Source organism: Ambystoma mexicanum, chromosome 8 (genome assembly GCF_040938575.1).
Source record: "Ambystoma mexicanum isolate Mex_15411 chromosome 8, UKY_AmexF1_1, whole genome shotgun sequence".
NCBI lineage: Eukaryota > Metazoa > Chordata > Amphibia > Caudata > Ambystomatidae > Ambystoma > Ambystoma mexicanum.
The window spans coordinates 1,270,893,277-1,270,909,777 of record NC_090929.1 but is presented as its reverse complement, the minus strand read 5'-3'; the positions used below and the strand labels follow the sequence as shown (position 1 = coordinate 1,270,909,777).

The following is a 16,501-nucleotide window of genomic DNA, read 5'->3' as shown; positions in this document are numbered from 1 at the left end:
CACTGAAGCAGCTATTTCCCATAAGAGAAACGGCCCTATGACCTGGAGAGGCAGAAAGGTCCTCTAGTCTAATGAAAACTAGCCCACTCACACTGAAGCAGCTATTTCCCATTAGAAAATGGCCCTCCGACCTGCAGAGGCAGAAAGGTCCGCTCGTCAAATGGAAACTAGCCCATTCACACTGAGAAAGCTAGTTCCAATTAGAGAAACTGCCCTCTGACATGCAGAGGCAGAAAGGTCCCCTCATCTAATGGGAACTAGCCCACTCACACTGAAGCAGCTATTTCCCATAAGAGAAACGGCCCTCTGACCTGGAGAGGCAGAAAGATCCTCTAGTCTAATGGAAACTTGCCCACTCACACTGAAGCAGCTGTTTCCCATTGTAAAATGGCCCTACGACCTGCAGAGGCAGAAAGGTCCTCTCGTCTAATGGAAACTAGCCCATTCACACTGAGAAGGCTAGTTCCTATTCGAGAAATGGCCTTCCAAACTGCAGAGGCAGAAAGCTCCTCTCGTCCAATGGGAACTAGCCCATTCACACTGAAGCAGCTATTTCCGATTAGAGAAATGGCCCTCCGACCTGCAGAGGCAGAAAGGTCCTCTAGTCTAATGGGAACTAGCCCACTCACACTGAGAAGGCTAGTTCCCATTAGAGAAACGGCCCTCTGAACTGGAGAGGCAGAAAGGTCCTTTTGTCTAATGGAAACTAGCCCCCTCACACTGAAGCAGCTATTTCCCATTAGAGAAACGGCCCTCCGACCTGGAGAGGCAGAAAGGTCCTCTCATCTAATGGGAACTAGCCCACTCTCACTGAAGCAGCTATTTCCCATTAGAGAAACGGCACTCTGACTTGGAGAGGCAGAAAGGTCCGCTCGTCAAATGGAAACTAGCCCATTCACACTGAGAAGGCTAGTTCCAATTAGAGAAACTGCCCTCTGACATGCAGAGGCAGAAAGGTCCCCTCATCTAATGGGAACTAGCCCACTCACACTGAAGCAGCTATTTCCTATAAGAGAAACGGCCCTCTGACCTGGAGAGGAAGAAAGATCCTCTAGTCTAATGGGAACTTGCCCACTCACACTGAAGCAGCTGTTTCCCATTGTAAAATGGCCCTCCGACCTGCAGAGGCAGAAAGGTCCTCTTGTCTAATGGGAACTAGCCCATTCACACTGAGAAGGCTAGTTCCTATTCGAGAAATGGCCTTCCAAACTGCAGAGGCAGAAAGCTCCTCTCGTCCAATGGGAACTAGCCCACTCATACTGAAGCAGCTATTTCCCATTAGAGAAACGGCCCTCTGACCTGCAAAGGAATAAGGTCCTCTTGTCTAATGGGAACTCGCCCATTCACACTGAAGCAGCTATTTCCGATTAGAGAAATGGCCCTCCGACCTGCAGAGGCAGAAAGGTCCTCTAGTCTAATGGGAACTAGCCCACTCACACTGAGAAGGCTAGTTCCCATTAGAGAAACGGCCCACTGACCTGGAGAGGCAGAAAGGTCCTTTTGTCTAATGGAAACTAGCCCCCTCACACTGAAGCAGCTATTTCCCATTAGAGAAACGGCCCTCCGACCTGCAGAGGCAAAAAGGTCCTCTCGTCTAATGGGAACTAGCCCACTCACATTGAAGCAACTATTTCCCATTAAAGAAATGGCCCTCCGACCTGCAGAGGCATAAAGGTCCTCTCGTCTAATGGGAACTATCCCACTCACACTGAAGCAGCGATTTCCCATTAGAGAAATGGCCCTCTGACCTGGAGAGGCAGAAAGGTCCTCTCGTCTAATGGGAACTAGCCCACACACACTGAAGCAGCTATTTCCCATTAGAGAAACAGCCTTCCGACCTGGAGAGGCAGAAAGGTCCTCTCATCTAATGGGAACTAGCCCATTCACACTGAAGCAGCTATTTTTCCCATTAGAGAAATGGCCCTCTGACCTGGAGAGGCAGATAGGTCCTCTCATCTAATGGGAACTAGCCCACTCACACTGAAGCAGCTATTTCCAACTAGAGAAACGGTCCTCTGGCCTGGAGAGGCAGAAAGGTCCTCTCGTCTTACGGGAACTAACCTATTCACACTGAAGCCGCAATTTCCCATTACAGAAATGGCCCTCAGACCTGGAGAGGCAGAAAGGTGTATTGTCTAATGGGAAGTAGCCCACTCACACCGAAGCAGCTATTTCCCATTAGATGAACGGCCTTCTGACCTGCAGAGGCAGAAAGGTCCTCTCGTCTAATGGGAATTAGCCCATTTACACTGATTCTCCAGGTCAGTGGCCCATTAGAAAAACGGCCCACTGACCTGGAGAGGCATTTAGGTCCCCTCACCTAATGGGAACTAGCCCACTCACACTGAAGCAATTAGAGAAAAGGCCCTCCGACCTGCAGAGGCAGAAAGGTCCTTTAGTCTAATGGGAACTAGCCCACTCACACTGAAGCAGCTATTTCCCATTAGAGAAACGGCCCTTCGACTTGCAGAGGCAGAAAGGCCCTCTCGTCTACTGGGAACTAGCCCACTCACACTGAAGCAGCTATTTCCCTTCAGAGAAACTACCCTTTGACCTGCAGATGCAGAAAGCTCCTCTCGTCCAATGGGAACTAGCCCACTCACACTGAAGCAGCTATTTCCCATTAGAGAAACGGCCCTCTGACCTGCAGAGGCAGAAATGTCCTCTTGTCTCCTGGGAACTATCCCACTCACACTGAAGCAGCTATTTCCCATTAGAGGAACTGCCCTCCGACCTGCAGAGGCAGAAAGCTCCTCTCCTCTAATGGGAACTAGCCCACTCACTCTGAAGCAGCTACTTGCCATTAGAGAAACGGCCCTGCGACGTGCAGAGGCAGAAAGGTCCGCTCGTCAAATGGGAACTAGCCGATTCACACTGAGAAGGCTAGTTCCAATTAGAGAAACTGCCCTCCGACATGCAGAGGCAGAAAGGTCCTCTCATCTAATGGGAACTAGCCCACTCACACTGAAGCAGCTATTTCCCATAAGAGAAACTGCCCTATGACCTGGAGAGGCAGAAAGGTCCTCTAGTCTAATGAAAACTAGCCCACTCACACTGAAGCAGCTATTTCCCATTAGAAAATGGCCCTCCGACCTGCAGAGGCAGAAAGGTCCGCTCGTCAAATGGAAACTAGCCCATTCACACTGAGAAAGCTAGTTCCAATTAGAGAAACTGCCCTCTGACATGCAGAGGCAGAAAGGTCCCCTCATCTAATGGGAACTAGCCCACTCACACTGAAGCAGCTATTTCCCATAAGAGAAACGGCCCTCTGACCTGGAGAGGCAGAAAGATCCTCTAGTCTAATGGAAACTTGCCCGCTCACACTGAAGCAGCTGTTTCCCATTGTAAAATGGCCCTACGACCTGCAGAGGCAGAAAGGTCCTCTCGTCTAATGGGAACTAGCCCATTCACACTGAGAAGGCTAGTTCCTATTCGAGAAATGGCCTTCCAAACTGCAGAGGCAGAAAGCTCCTCTCGTCCAATGGGAACTAGCCCATTCACACTGAAGCAGCTATTTCCGATTAGAGAAATGGCCCTCCGACCTGCAGAGGCAGAAAGGTCCTCTAGTCTAATGGGAACTAGCCCACTCACACTGAGAAGGCTAGTTCCCATTAGAGAAACGGCCCTCTGAACTGGAGAGGCAGAAAGGTCCTTTTGTCTAATGGAAACTAGCCCCCTCACACTGAAGCAGCTATTTCCCATTAGAGAAACGGCCCTCCGACCTGGAGAGGCAGAAAGGTCCTCTCATCTAATGGGAACTAGCCCACTCTCACTGAAGCAGCTATTTCCCATTAGAGAAACGGCACTCTGACTTGGAGAGGCAGAAAGGTCCGCTCGTCAAATGGAAACTAGCCCATTCACACTGAGAAGGCTAGTTCCAATTAGAGAAACTGCCCTCTGACATGCAGAGGCAGAAAGGTCCCCTCATCTAATGGGAACTAGCCCACTCACACTGAAGCAGCTATTTCCTATAAGAGAAACGGCCCTCTGACCTGGAGAGGAAGAAAGATCCTCTAGTCTAATGGGAACTTGCCCACTCACACTGAAGCAGCTGTTTCCCATTGTAAAATGGCCCTCCGACCTGCAGAGGCAGAAAGGTCCTCTCGTCTAATGGGAACTAGCCCATTCACACTGAGAAGGCTAGTTCCTATTCGAGAAATGGCCTTCCAAACTGCAGAGGCAGAAAGCTCCTCTCGTCCAATGGGAACTAGCCCACTCATACTGAAGCAGCTATTTCCCATTAGAGAAACGGCCCTCTGACCTGCAAAGGAATAAGGTCCTCTCGTCTAATGGGAACTAGCCCATTCACACTGAAGCAGCTATTTCCGATTAGAGAAATGGCCCTCCGACCTGCAGAGGCAGAAAGGTCCTCTAGTCTAATGGGAACTAGCCCACTCACATTGAAGCAGCTATTTCCCATTAAAGAAATGGCCCTCCGACCTGCAGAGGCATAAAGGTCCTCTCGTCTAATGGGAACTATCCCACTCACACTGAAGCAGCGATTTCCCATTAGAGAAATGGCCCTCTGACCTGGAGAGGCAGAAAGGTCCTCTCGTCTAATGGGAACTAGCCCACACACACTGAAGCAGCTATTTCCCATTAGAGAAACAGCCTTCCGACCTGGAGAGGCAGAAAGGTCCTCTCATCTAATGGGAACTAGCCCATTCACACTGAAGCAGCTATTTTTCCCATTAGAGAAATGGCCCTCTGACCTGGAGAGGCAGATAGGTCCTCTCATCTAATGGGAACTAGCCCACTCACACTGAAGCAGCTATTTCCAACTAGAGAAACGGTCCTCTGGCCTGGAGAGGCAGAAAGGTCCTCTCGTCTTACGGGAACTAACCTATTCACACTGAAGCCGCAATTTCCCATTACAGAAATGGCCCTCAGACCTGGAGAGGCAGAAAGGTGTATTGTCTAATGGGAAGTAGCCCACTCACACCGAAGCAGCTATTTCCCATTAGATGAACGGCCTTCTGACCTGCAGAGGCAGAAAGGTCCTCTCGTCTAATGGGAACTAGCCCACTCAGACTGAAGCAGCTATTTCCCATTAGAGAAATGGCACCCCGACCTGCAGAGGCAGTAAGGTCCTATCGTTTAATGGGAACTAGCCCACTCACACTGAAGCAGCTATTTTCCATTAGAGAAATAGCTCTCTGACCTGCAGAGGCAGAAAGGTCCTCTCGTCTAATGGGAACTAGCCCACTCACACTGAAGCAGCTATTTTCCATTAGAGAAACGGACCTTTGACCTGGAGAGGCAGACAGGTCCTCTTGTCTAATGGGAACTAGCCCACACACACTGAAGCAGCTATTTCCCATTAGTGAAACAGCCTTCTGACCTGAAGAGGCAGAAAGGTTCCCTCGTCTCATGGGAACTAGCCCATTCACACTGAGAAGGCTAGTTCCAATTAGTGAAATGGCCCTCTGACCTGGAGAGGAAGAAAGGTCCTCTCGTCTAATCGGAACTAGCACATTGACACTGAAGCAGCCATTTCCGATTAGAGAAAGGGCCATCTAACCTGCAGAGGCAGAAAGGTCCTCTCGTCTACTGGGAACTAGCCCACTCACACTGAAGCAGCTATTTCCCATTAAAGAAATGACCCTCCGGCCTGCAGAGGCAGAAAGGTCTTCTAGTCTAATGGGAACTAGCCCACTCACACTGAAGCAGATATTTCCCATTAGCGAGACGGCCCTCCAACCTGCAGAGGCAAAAAGGTCCTCACGTCTAATGGGAACTAGCCCATTCACACTGAGAAGGCAAGTTCCCATTAGAGAAATGACCCTCCGAAATGCAGAGGCAGAAAGCTCCTCTCGTCCAATGGGAACTAGCCCACTCACACTGAAGCAGCTATTTCCCATTAGAGAAACTGCCCTCCGACCTGCAGCGGCAGAAAGGTTCTCTCGTCTAATGGGAACTAGCCCACTCACACTGAAGCAGCTATTTCCAATTAGAGAAATGGCCCTCCGATCTGCAGAGGCAGAAAGGTCCTCTCGTCTAATGGGGACTATCCCACTCACTCTGAAGCAGCTATTTCCCATTAGAGAAACAACCCTCTGACCTGGAGAGGCAGAAGGGTCCTGTTGTGTAATGGGAAATAGCCCATTCACACAAGCAGATATTTCCCATTAGAGAAACAGCCCTCCGACCTGGAGAGGCAGAAAGGTCCTCTCGTCTAATGGGAACTAGTCCATTCACACTGAAGCAGCTATTTTTCCCATTAGAGAAATGGCCCCTGACCTGGATAGGCAGAAAGGTCCTCTAGTCTAATGGGAACTAGCCCATTCACACTGAGAATGCTAGTTCCCATTAGAGAAACGGCCCTCCAAACTGCCGAGGCAGAAAGGTCCTCTTGTCCAATGGGAAGTAGCCCACTCACACTGAAGCAGCTATTTCCCATTAGAGAAACAGCCCTCTGACCTGGAGAGGCAGATAGGTCCTCTCGTCTAATGGCAACTAACCCACTCACACTGAAGCAGCTATTTCCCATTAGAGAAACGCCCTCTGGCCTGGAGAGGCAGAAATGTCCTCTCGTCTAATGGAAACTAGCCCACTCACACTGAAGCAGCTATTTCTCATTGGAGAAACGGCCCTCCGACCTACAGAGGCAGAAAGGTCCTCTTGTCTAATGGGAACTGGCCCATTCACCCTGAGAAGGCTAGTTCCCATTAGAGAAACGGCCCACTGACCTGGAGAGGCATTTAGGTCCTCTCGTCTAATGGGACCTAGCCCACTCACACTGAAGGAGCTATTTCCCATTAAAGAAACGCCCTCTGACCTGGAGAGGCAGAAATGTCCTCTTGTCTAATGGGAACTAGCCCACTCACACTGAAGCAGCTATTTCTCATTGGAGAAACGGCCCTCCGACCTGCAAAGGCAGAAAGGTCCTCTTGTCTAATGGGAACTAGCCCACTCAGACTGAAGCAGCTATTTCCCATTAGAGAAATGGCACCCCGACCTGCAGAGGCAGTAAGGTCCTATCGTTTAATGGGAACTAGCCCACTCACACTGAAGCAGCTATTTCCCATTAGAGAAATAGCTCTCTGACCTGCAGAGGCAGAAAGGTCCTCTTGTCTAATGGGAACTAGCCCACTCACACTGAAGCAGCTATTTTCCATTAGAGAAATGGACCTTTGACCTGGAGAGGCAGACAGGTCCTCTTGTCTAATGGGAACTAGCCCACACACACTGAAACAGCTATTTCCCATTAGTGAAACAGCCTTCTGACCTGCAGAGGCAGAAAGGTTCCCTCGTCTCATGGGAACTAGCCCATTCACACTGAGAAGGCTAGTTCCAATTAGTGAAATGGCCCTCTCACCTCGAGAGGAAGAAAGGTCCTCTCGTCTAATCGGAACTAGCACATTGACACTGAAGCAGCAATTTCCGATTAGAGAAAGGGCCCTCTAACTGCAGAGGCAGAAAGATCCTCTCGTCTACTGGGAACTAGCCCACTCACACTGAAGCAGCTATTTCCCATTAAAGAAATGACCCTCCGGCCTGCAGAGGCAGAAAGGTCTTCTAGTCTAATGGGAACTAGCCCACTCACACTGAAGCAGATATTTCCCATTAGCGAAACGGCCCTCCAAAATGCAGAGGCAAAAAGGTCCTCTCGTCTAATGGGAACTAGCCCATTCACACTGAGAAGGCTAGTTCCCATTAGAGAAATGACCCTCCGAAATGCAGAGGCAGAAAGCTCCTCTCGTCCAATGGGAACTAGCCCACTCACACTGAAGCAGCTATTTCCACAATAGAAAAATTGCCCTCCGACCTGCAGCGGCACAAAGGTCCTCTCGTCTAATGGGAACTAGCCCACTCACACTGAAGCAGCTATTTCCAATTAGAGAACTGGCCCTCCGATCTGCAGAGGCAGAAAGGTCCTCTCGTCTAATGGGGACTATCCCACTCACTCTGAAGCAGCTATTTCCCATTAGAGAAACAACCCTCTGACCTGGAGAGGCAGAAGGGTCCTGTTGTCTAATGGGAAATAGCCCATTCACACAAGCAGATGTTTCCCATTAGAGAAACAGCCCTCCGACCTGGAGAGGCAGAAAGGTCCTCTCGTCTAATGGGAACTAGCCCATTCACACTGAAGCAGCTATTTTTCCCATTAGAGAAATGGCCCCCTGACCTGGATAGGCAGAAAGGTCCTCTAGTCTAATGGGAACTAGCCCATTCACACTGAGAATGCTAGTTCCCATTAGAGAAACGGCCCTCCAAACTGCCGAGGCAGAAAGGTCCTCTTGTCCAATGGGAACTAGCCCACTCACACTGAAGCAGCTATTTCCCATTAGAGAAACAGCCCTCTGACCTGGAGAGGCAGATAGGTCCTCTCGTCTAATGGAAACTAGCCCACTCACACTGAAGCAGCTATTTCTCATTGGAGAAACGGCCCTCCGACCTACAGAGGCAGAAAGGTCCTCTTGTCTAATGGGAACTGGCCCATTCACCCTGAGAAGGCTAGTTCCCATTAGAGAAACGGCCCACTGACCTGGAGAGGCATTTAGGTCCTCTTGTCTAATGGGAACTAGCCCACTCACACTGAAGCAGCTATTTCCCATTAAAGAAACGCCCTCTGACCTGGAGAGGCAGAAATGTCCTCTTGTCTAATGGGAACTAGCCCACTCACACTAAACAGCTATTTCCCATTAGGGAAATGCCTCACCGACCTGCAAAGGCAGAAAGGTCCTCTTGTCTAATAGGAACTAGCCCACTCACACTAAACAGCTATTTCCCATTAGGGAAATGGCTCACCGACCTGCAGAGGCAGAAATGTCCTCTCGTCTAATGGGAACTAGCTCATTTACACTGAGAAGGCTATTTCCCATTAGAAAAACGGCCGACTGACCTGGAGAGGCATTTAGGTCCTCTTGTCTAATGGGAACTAGCCCACTCACGCTGAAGCAGCTATTTCCTATTAGAGAAACGCCCTATGACCTGGAGAGGCAGAAATGTCCTCTCATCTAATGGGAACTAGCCCTCTCACACTGAAGCAGCTATTTCTCATTGGAGAAACGGCCCTCCGACCTACAGAGGCAGAAAGGTCCTCTTGTCTAATGGGAACTGGCCCATTCACCCTGAGAAGGCTAGTTCCCATTAGAGAAACGGCCTCCGACCTGCAAAGGCAGAAAGGTCCTCTTGTCTAATAGGAACTAGCCCACTGATACTAAAGCAGCTATTTCCCATTAGGGAAATGGCCCACCGACCTGCAGAGGTAGAAAGGTCCTCTCGTCTAATGGGAACTAGCCCATTTACACTGAGAAGGCTATTTCCCATTAGAAAAATGGCCCACTGACCTGGAGAGGCAGAAAGGTCCTCTTGTCTAATGGGAACTAGCCCACTCTCACTGAAGCAGCTATTTCCCATTAGAGAGACGGCCCGCCGACCTGGAGAGGCAGAAAGGTCCTCTCGTCTAATGGGAACTAGCCCACTCACACTGAAGCAGCTATTTCCCATTAGAGAAACGGCCCTCTGACCTGGCGAGGCAAAAAGGTCCTCTCGTCTAATAGGAACTAGCCCATTCATACTGAAGCAGCTGTTTCCCATTAGAGAAATGGCCCTCTGACCTGGAGAGGCAGAAAAGTCCTCTTGTCTAATGGGAAATAGCCCACTTAGAATGAAGCAACTATTTCCCATTAGAGATACGGCCCTCCGACCTGCAGAGGCAGAAAGGTACTCTTGTCTAATGGGAACTAGCCCATTCACACTGCGAAGGCTAGTTCCCATTAGAGAAACGGCCCTCCGACCTGCAGAGGCAGAAAGGTCCTCTCGCCTAATGGGAATTAGCCCACTCACACTGAAGCAGCTATTTCCCATTAGAGAAATGGCCCTCCAAAATGCAGAGGCAGAAAGCTCCTCTCGTCTAATGGGGACTAGCCCACTCACTCTGAAGCAGCTATTTCCAATTAGAGAAATGGCTCTCGACCTGCAGAGGCAGAAAGGTCCTCTCATCTAATGGGAACTAGCAAATTCACACTGAGAAGGCTAGTTTCCATTAGAGAAACGGCCCTCCAACCTGCAGAGGCAGAAAGGTCCTCTGTCTAATGAGAACTAGCACATTCACACTGAGAAGGCTATTTCCCATTAGAGAGACGGCCCTCTGACCTGGAGAGGCATTTAGGTCCTCTCGTCTAATTGGATCTAGCCCACTCACACTGAAGCAGCTATTTCCCATTAGCGAAACGGCCCTCCAAAATGCAGAGGCAAAAAGGTCCTCTCGTCTAATGGGAACTAGCCCATTCACACTGAGAAGGCTAGTTCCCATTAGAGAAATGACCATCCGAAATGCAGAGGCAGAAAGCTCCTCTCGTCCAATGGGAACTAGCCCACTCACACTGAAGCAGCTATTTCCCATTAGAGAAACTGCCCTCCGACCTGCAGCGGCACAAAGGTCCTCTCGTCTAATGGGAACTAGCCCACTCACACTGAAGCAGCTATTTCCAATTAGAGAAATGGCCCTCCGATCTGCAGAGGCAGAAAGGTCCTCTCGTCTAATGGGGACTATCCCACTCACTCTGAAGCAGCTATTTCCCATTAGAGAAACAACCCTCTGACCTGGAGAGGCAGAAGGGTCCTGTTGTCTAATGGGAAATAGCCCATTCACACAAGCAGATGTTTCCCATTAGAGAAACAGCCCTCCGACCTGGAGAGGCAGAAAGGTCCTCTCGTCTAATGGGAACTAGCCCATTCACACTGAAGCAGCTATTTTTCCCATTAGAGAAATGGCCCCCTGACCTGGATAGGCAGAAAGGTCCTCTAGTCTAATGGGAACTAGCCCATTCACACTGAGAATGCTAGTTCCCATTAGAGAAACGGCCCTCCAAACTGCCGAGGCAGAAAGGTCCTCTTGTCCAATGGGAACTAGCCCACTCACACTGAAGCAGCTATTTCCCATTAGAGAAACAGCCCTCTGACCTGGAGAGGCAGATAGGTCCTCTCGTCTAATGGAAACTAGCCCACTCACACTGAAGCAGCTATTTCTCATTGGAGAAACGGCCCTCCGACCTACAGAGGCAGAAAGGTCCTCTTGTCTAATGGGAACTGGCCCATTCACCCTGAGAAGGCTAGTTCCCATTAGAGAAACGGCCCACTGACCTGGAGAGGCATTTAGGTCCTCTTGTCTAATGGGAACTAGCCCACTCACACTGAAGCAGCTATTTCCCATTAAAGAAACGCCCTCTGACCTGGAGAGGCAGAAATGTCCTCTTGTCTAATGGGAACTAGCCCACTCACACTAAACAGCTATTTCCCATTAGGGAAATGGCTCACCGACCTGCAAAGGCAGAAAGGTCCTCTTGTCTAATAGGAACTAGCCCACTCACACTAAACAGCTATTTCCCATTAGGGAAATGGCTCACCGACCTGCAGAGGCAGAAAGGTCCTCTCGTCTAATGGGAACTAGCTCATTTACACTGAGAAGGCTATTTCCCATTAGAAAAACGGCCGACTGACCTGGAGAGGCATTTAGGTCCTCTTGTCTAATGGGAACTAGCCCACTCACGCTGAAGCAGCTATTTCCTATTAGAGAAACGCCCTATGACCTGGAGAGGCAGAAATGTCCTCTCATCTAATGGGAACTAGCCCTCTCACACTGAAGCAGCTATTTCTCATTGGAGAAACGGCCCTCCGACCTACAGAGGCAGAAATGTCCTCTTGTCTAATGGGAACTGGCCCATTCACCCTGAGAAGGCTAGTTCCCATTAGAGAAACAGCCTCCGACCTGCAAAGGCAGACAGGTCCTCTTGTCTAATGGGAACTAGCCCACACACACTGAAACAGCTATTTCCCATTAGTGAAACAGCCTTCTGACCTGCAGAGGCAGAAAGGTTCCCTCGTCTCATGGGAACTAGCCCATTCACACTGAGAAGGCTAGTTCCAATTAGTGAAATGGCCCTCTCACCTCGAGAGGAAGAAAGGTCCTCTCGTCTAATCGGAACTAGCACATTGACACTGAAGCAGCAATTTCCGATTAGAGAAAGGGCCCTCTAACTGCAGAGGCAGAAAGATCCTCTCGTCTACTGGGAACTAGCCCACTCACACTGAAGCAGCTATTTCCCATTAAAGAAATGACCCTCCGGCCTGCAGAGGCAGAAAGGTCTTCTAGTCTAATGGGAACTAGCCCACTCACACTGAAGCAGATATTTCCCATTAGCGAAACGGCCCTCCAAAATGCAGAGGCAAAAAGGTCCTCTCGTCTAATGGGAACTAGCCCATTCACACTGAGAAGGCTAGTTCCCATTAGAGAAATGACCCTCCGAAATGCAGAGGCAGAAAGCTCCTCTCGTCCAATGGGAACTAGCCCACTCACACTGAAGCAGCTATTTCCACAATAGAAAAATTGCCCTCCGACCTGCAGCGGCACAAAGGTCCTCTCGTCTAATGGGAACTAGCCCACTCACACTGAAGCAGCTATTTCCAATTAGAGAAATGGCCCTCCGATCTGCAGAGGCAGAAAGGTCCTCTCGTCTAATGGGGACTATCCCACTCACTCTGAAGCAGCTATTTCCCATTAGAGAAACAACCCTCTGACCTGGAGAGGCAGAAGGGTCCTGTTGTCTAATGGGAAATAGCCCATTCACACAAGCAGATGTTTCCCATTAGAGAAACAGCCCTCCGACCTGGAGAGGCAGAAAGGTCCTCTCGTCTAATGGGAACTAGCCCATTCACACTGAAGCAGCTATTTTTCCCATTAGAGAAATGGCCCCCTGACCTGGATAGGCAGAAAGGTCCTCTAGTCTAATGGGAACTAGCCCATTCACACTGAGAATGCTAGTTCCCATTAGAGAAACGGCCCTCCAAACTGCCGAGGCAGAAAGGTCCTCTTGTCCAATGGGAACTAGCCCACTCACACTGAAGCAGCTATTTCCCATTAGAGAAACAGCCCTCTGACCTGGAGAGGCAGATAGGTCCTCTCGTCTAATGGAAACTAGCCCACTCACACTGAAGCAGCTATTTCTCATTGGAGAAACGGCCCTCCGACCTACAGAGGCAGAAAGGTCCTCTTGTCTAATGGGAACTGGCCCATTCACCCTGAGAAGGCTAGTTCCCATTAGAGAAACGGCCCACTGACCTGGAGAGGCATTTAGGTCCTCTTGTCTAATGGGAACTAGCCCACTCACACTGAAGCAGCTATTTCCCATTAAAGAAACGCCCTCTGACCTGGAGAGGCAGAAATGTCCTCTTGTCTAATGGGAACTAGCCCACTCACACTAAACAGCTATTTCCCATTAGGGAAATGCCTCACCGACCTGCAAAGGCAGAAAGGTCCTCTTGTCTAATAGGAACTAGCCCACTCACACTAAACAGCTATTTCCCATTAGGGAAATGGCTCACCGACCTGCAGAGGCAGAAATGTCCTCTCGTCTAATGGGAACTAGCTCATTTACACTGAGAAGGCTATTTCCCATTAGAAAAACGGCCGACTGACCTGGAGAGGCATTTAGGTCCTCTTGTCTAATGGGAACTAGCCCACTCACGCTGAAGCAGCTATTTCCTATTAGAGAAACGCCCTATGACCTGGAGAGGCAGAAATGTCCTCTCATCTAATGGGAACTAGCCCTCTCACACTGAAGCAGCTATTTCTCATTGGAGAAACGGCCCTCCGACCTACAGAGGCAGAAAGGTCCTCTTGTCTAATGGGAACTGGCCCATTCACCCTGAGAAGGCTAGTTCCCATTAGAGAAACGGCCTCCGACCTGCAAAGGCAGAAAGGTCCTCTTGTCTAATAGGAACTAGCCCACTGATACTAAAGCAGCTATTTCCCATTAGGGAAATGGCCCACCGACCTGCAGAGGTAGAAAGGTCCTCTCGTCTAATGGGAACTAGCCCATTTACACTGAGAAGGCTATTTCCCATTAGAAAAATGGCCCACTGACCTGGAGAGGCAGAAAGGTCCTCTTGTCTAATGGGAACTAGCCCACTCTCACTGAAGCAGCTATTTCCCATTAGAGAGACGGCCCGCCGACCTGGAGAGGCAGAAAGGTCCTCTCGTCTAATGGGAACTAGCCCACTCACACTGAAGCAGCTATTTCCCATTAGAGAAACGGCCCTCTGACCTGGCGAGGCAAAAAGGTCCTCTCGTCTAATAGGAACTAGCCCATTCATACTGAAGCAGCTGTTTCCCATTAGAGAAATGGCCCTCTGACCTGGAGAGGCAGAAAAGTCCTCTTGTCTAATGGGAAATAGCCCACTTAGAATGAAGCAACTATTTCCCATTAGAGATACGGCCCTCCGACCTGCAGAGGCAGAAAGGTACTCTTGTCTAATGGGAACTAGCCCATTCACACTGCGAAGGCTAGTTCCCATTAGAGAAACGGCCCTCCGACCTGCAGAGGCAGAAAGGTCCTCTCGCCTAATGGGAATTAGCCCACTCACACTGAAGCAGCTATTTCCCATTAGAGAAATGGCCCTCCAAAATGCAGAGGCAGAAAGCTCCTCTCGTCTAATGGGGACTAGCCCACTCACTCTGAAGCAGCTATTTCCAATTAGAGAAATGGCTCTCGACCTGCAGAGGCAGAAAGGTCCTCTCATCTAATGGGAACTAGCAAATTCACACTGAGAAGGCTAGTTTCCATTAGAGAAACGGCCCTCCAACCTGCAGAGGCAGAAAGGTCCTCTGTCTAATGAGAACTAGCACATTCACACTGAGAAGGCTATTTCCCATTAGAGAGACGGCCCTCTGACCTGGAGAGGCATTTAGGTCCTCTCGTCTAATTGGATCTAGCCCACTCACACTGAAGCAGCTATTTCCCATTAGCGAAACGGCCCTCCAAAATGCAGAGGCAAAAAGGTCCTCTCGTCTAATGGGAACTAGCCCATTCACACTGAGAAGGCTAGTTCCCATTAGAGAAATGACCATCCGAAATGCAGAGGCAGAAAGCTCCTCTCGTCCAATGGGAACTAGCCCACTCACACTGAAGCAGCTATTTCCCATTAGAGAAACTGCCCTCCGACCTGCAGCGGCACAAAGGTCCTCTCGTCTAATGGGAACTAGCCCACTCACACTGAAGCAGCTATTTCCAATTAGAGAAATGGCCCTCCGATCTGCAGAGGCAGAAAGGTCCTCTCGTCTAATGGGGACTATCCCACTCACTCTGAAGCAGCTATTTCCCATTAGAGAAACAACCCTCTGACCTGGAGAGGCAGAAGGGTCCTGTTGTCTAATGGGAAATAGCCCATTCACACAAGCAGATGTTTCCCATTAGAGAAACAGCCCTCCGACCTGGAGAGGCAGAAAGGTCCTCTCGTCTAATGGGAACTAGCCCATTCACACTGAAGCAGCTATTTTTCCCATTAGAGAAATGGCCCCCTGACCTGGATAGGCAGAAAGGTCCTCTAGTCTAATGGGAACTAGCCCATTCACACTGAGAATGCTAGTTCCCATTAGAGAAACGGCCCTCCAAACTGCCGAGGCAGAAAGGTCCTCTTGTCCAATGGGAACTAGCCCACTCACACTGAAGCAGCTATTTCCCATTAGAGAAACAGCCCTCTGACCTGGAGAGGCAGATAGGTCCTCTCGTCTAATGGAAACTAGCCCACTCACACTGAAGCAGCTATTTCTCATTGGAGAAACGGCCCTCCGACCTACAGAGGCAGAAAGGTCCTCTTGTCTAATGGGAACTGGCCCATTCACCCTGAGAAGGCTAGTTCCCATTAGAGAAACGGCCCACTGACCTGGAGAGGCATTTAGGTCCTCTTGTCTAATGGGAACTAGCCCACTCACACTGAAGCAGCTATTTCCCATTAAAGAAACGCCCTCTGACCTGGAGAGGCAGAAATGTCCTCTTGTCTAATGGGAACTAGCCCACTCACACTAAACAGCTATTTCCCATTAGGGAAATGGCTCACCGACCTGCAAAGGCAGAAAGGTCCTCTTGTCTAATAGGAACTAGCCCACTCACACTAAACAGCTATTTCCCATTAGGGAAATGGCTCACCGACCTGCAGAGGCAGAAAGGTCCTCTCGTCTAATGGGAACTAGCTCATTTACACTGAGAAGGCTATTTCCCATTAGAAAAACGGCCGACTGACCTGGAGAGGCATTTAGGTCCTCTTGTCTAATGGGAACTAGCCCACTCACGCTGAAGCAGCTATTTCCTATTAGAGAAACGCCCTATGACCTGGAGAGGCAGAAATGTCCTCTCATCTAATGGGAACTAGCCCTCTCACACTGAAGCAGCTATTTCTCATTGGAGAAACGGCCCTCCGACCTACAGAGGCAGAAATGTCCTCTTGTCTAATGGGAACTGGCCCATTCACCCTGAGAAGGCTAGTTCCCATTAGAGAAACAGCCTCCGACCTGCAAAGGCAGAAAGGTCCTCTTGTCTAATAGGAACTAGCCCACTGATACTAAAGCAGCTATTTCCCATTAGGGAAATGGCCCACCGACCTGCAGAGGTAGAAAGGTCCTCTCGTCTAATGGGAACTAGCCCATTTACACTGAGAAGGCTATTTCCCATTAGAAAAATGGCCCACTGACCTGGAGAGGCAGAAAGGTCCTCTTGTC

The 16,501-nt window shown here is 49.8% G+C and overlaps 1 protein-coding gene across 4 annotated transcripts in view; it reads left to right on the top strand.

Annotated features, from left to right (window-relative positions):
• The window catches only part of BLNK (B cell linker), a 1,905,158-nt gene that overhangs the window by 983,738 nt on the left and 904,919 nt on the right, over positions 1 to 16,501 (top strand). The window lies entirely within an intron of this gene.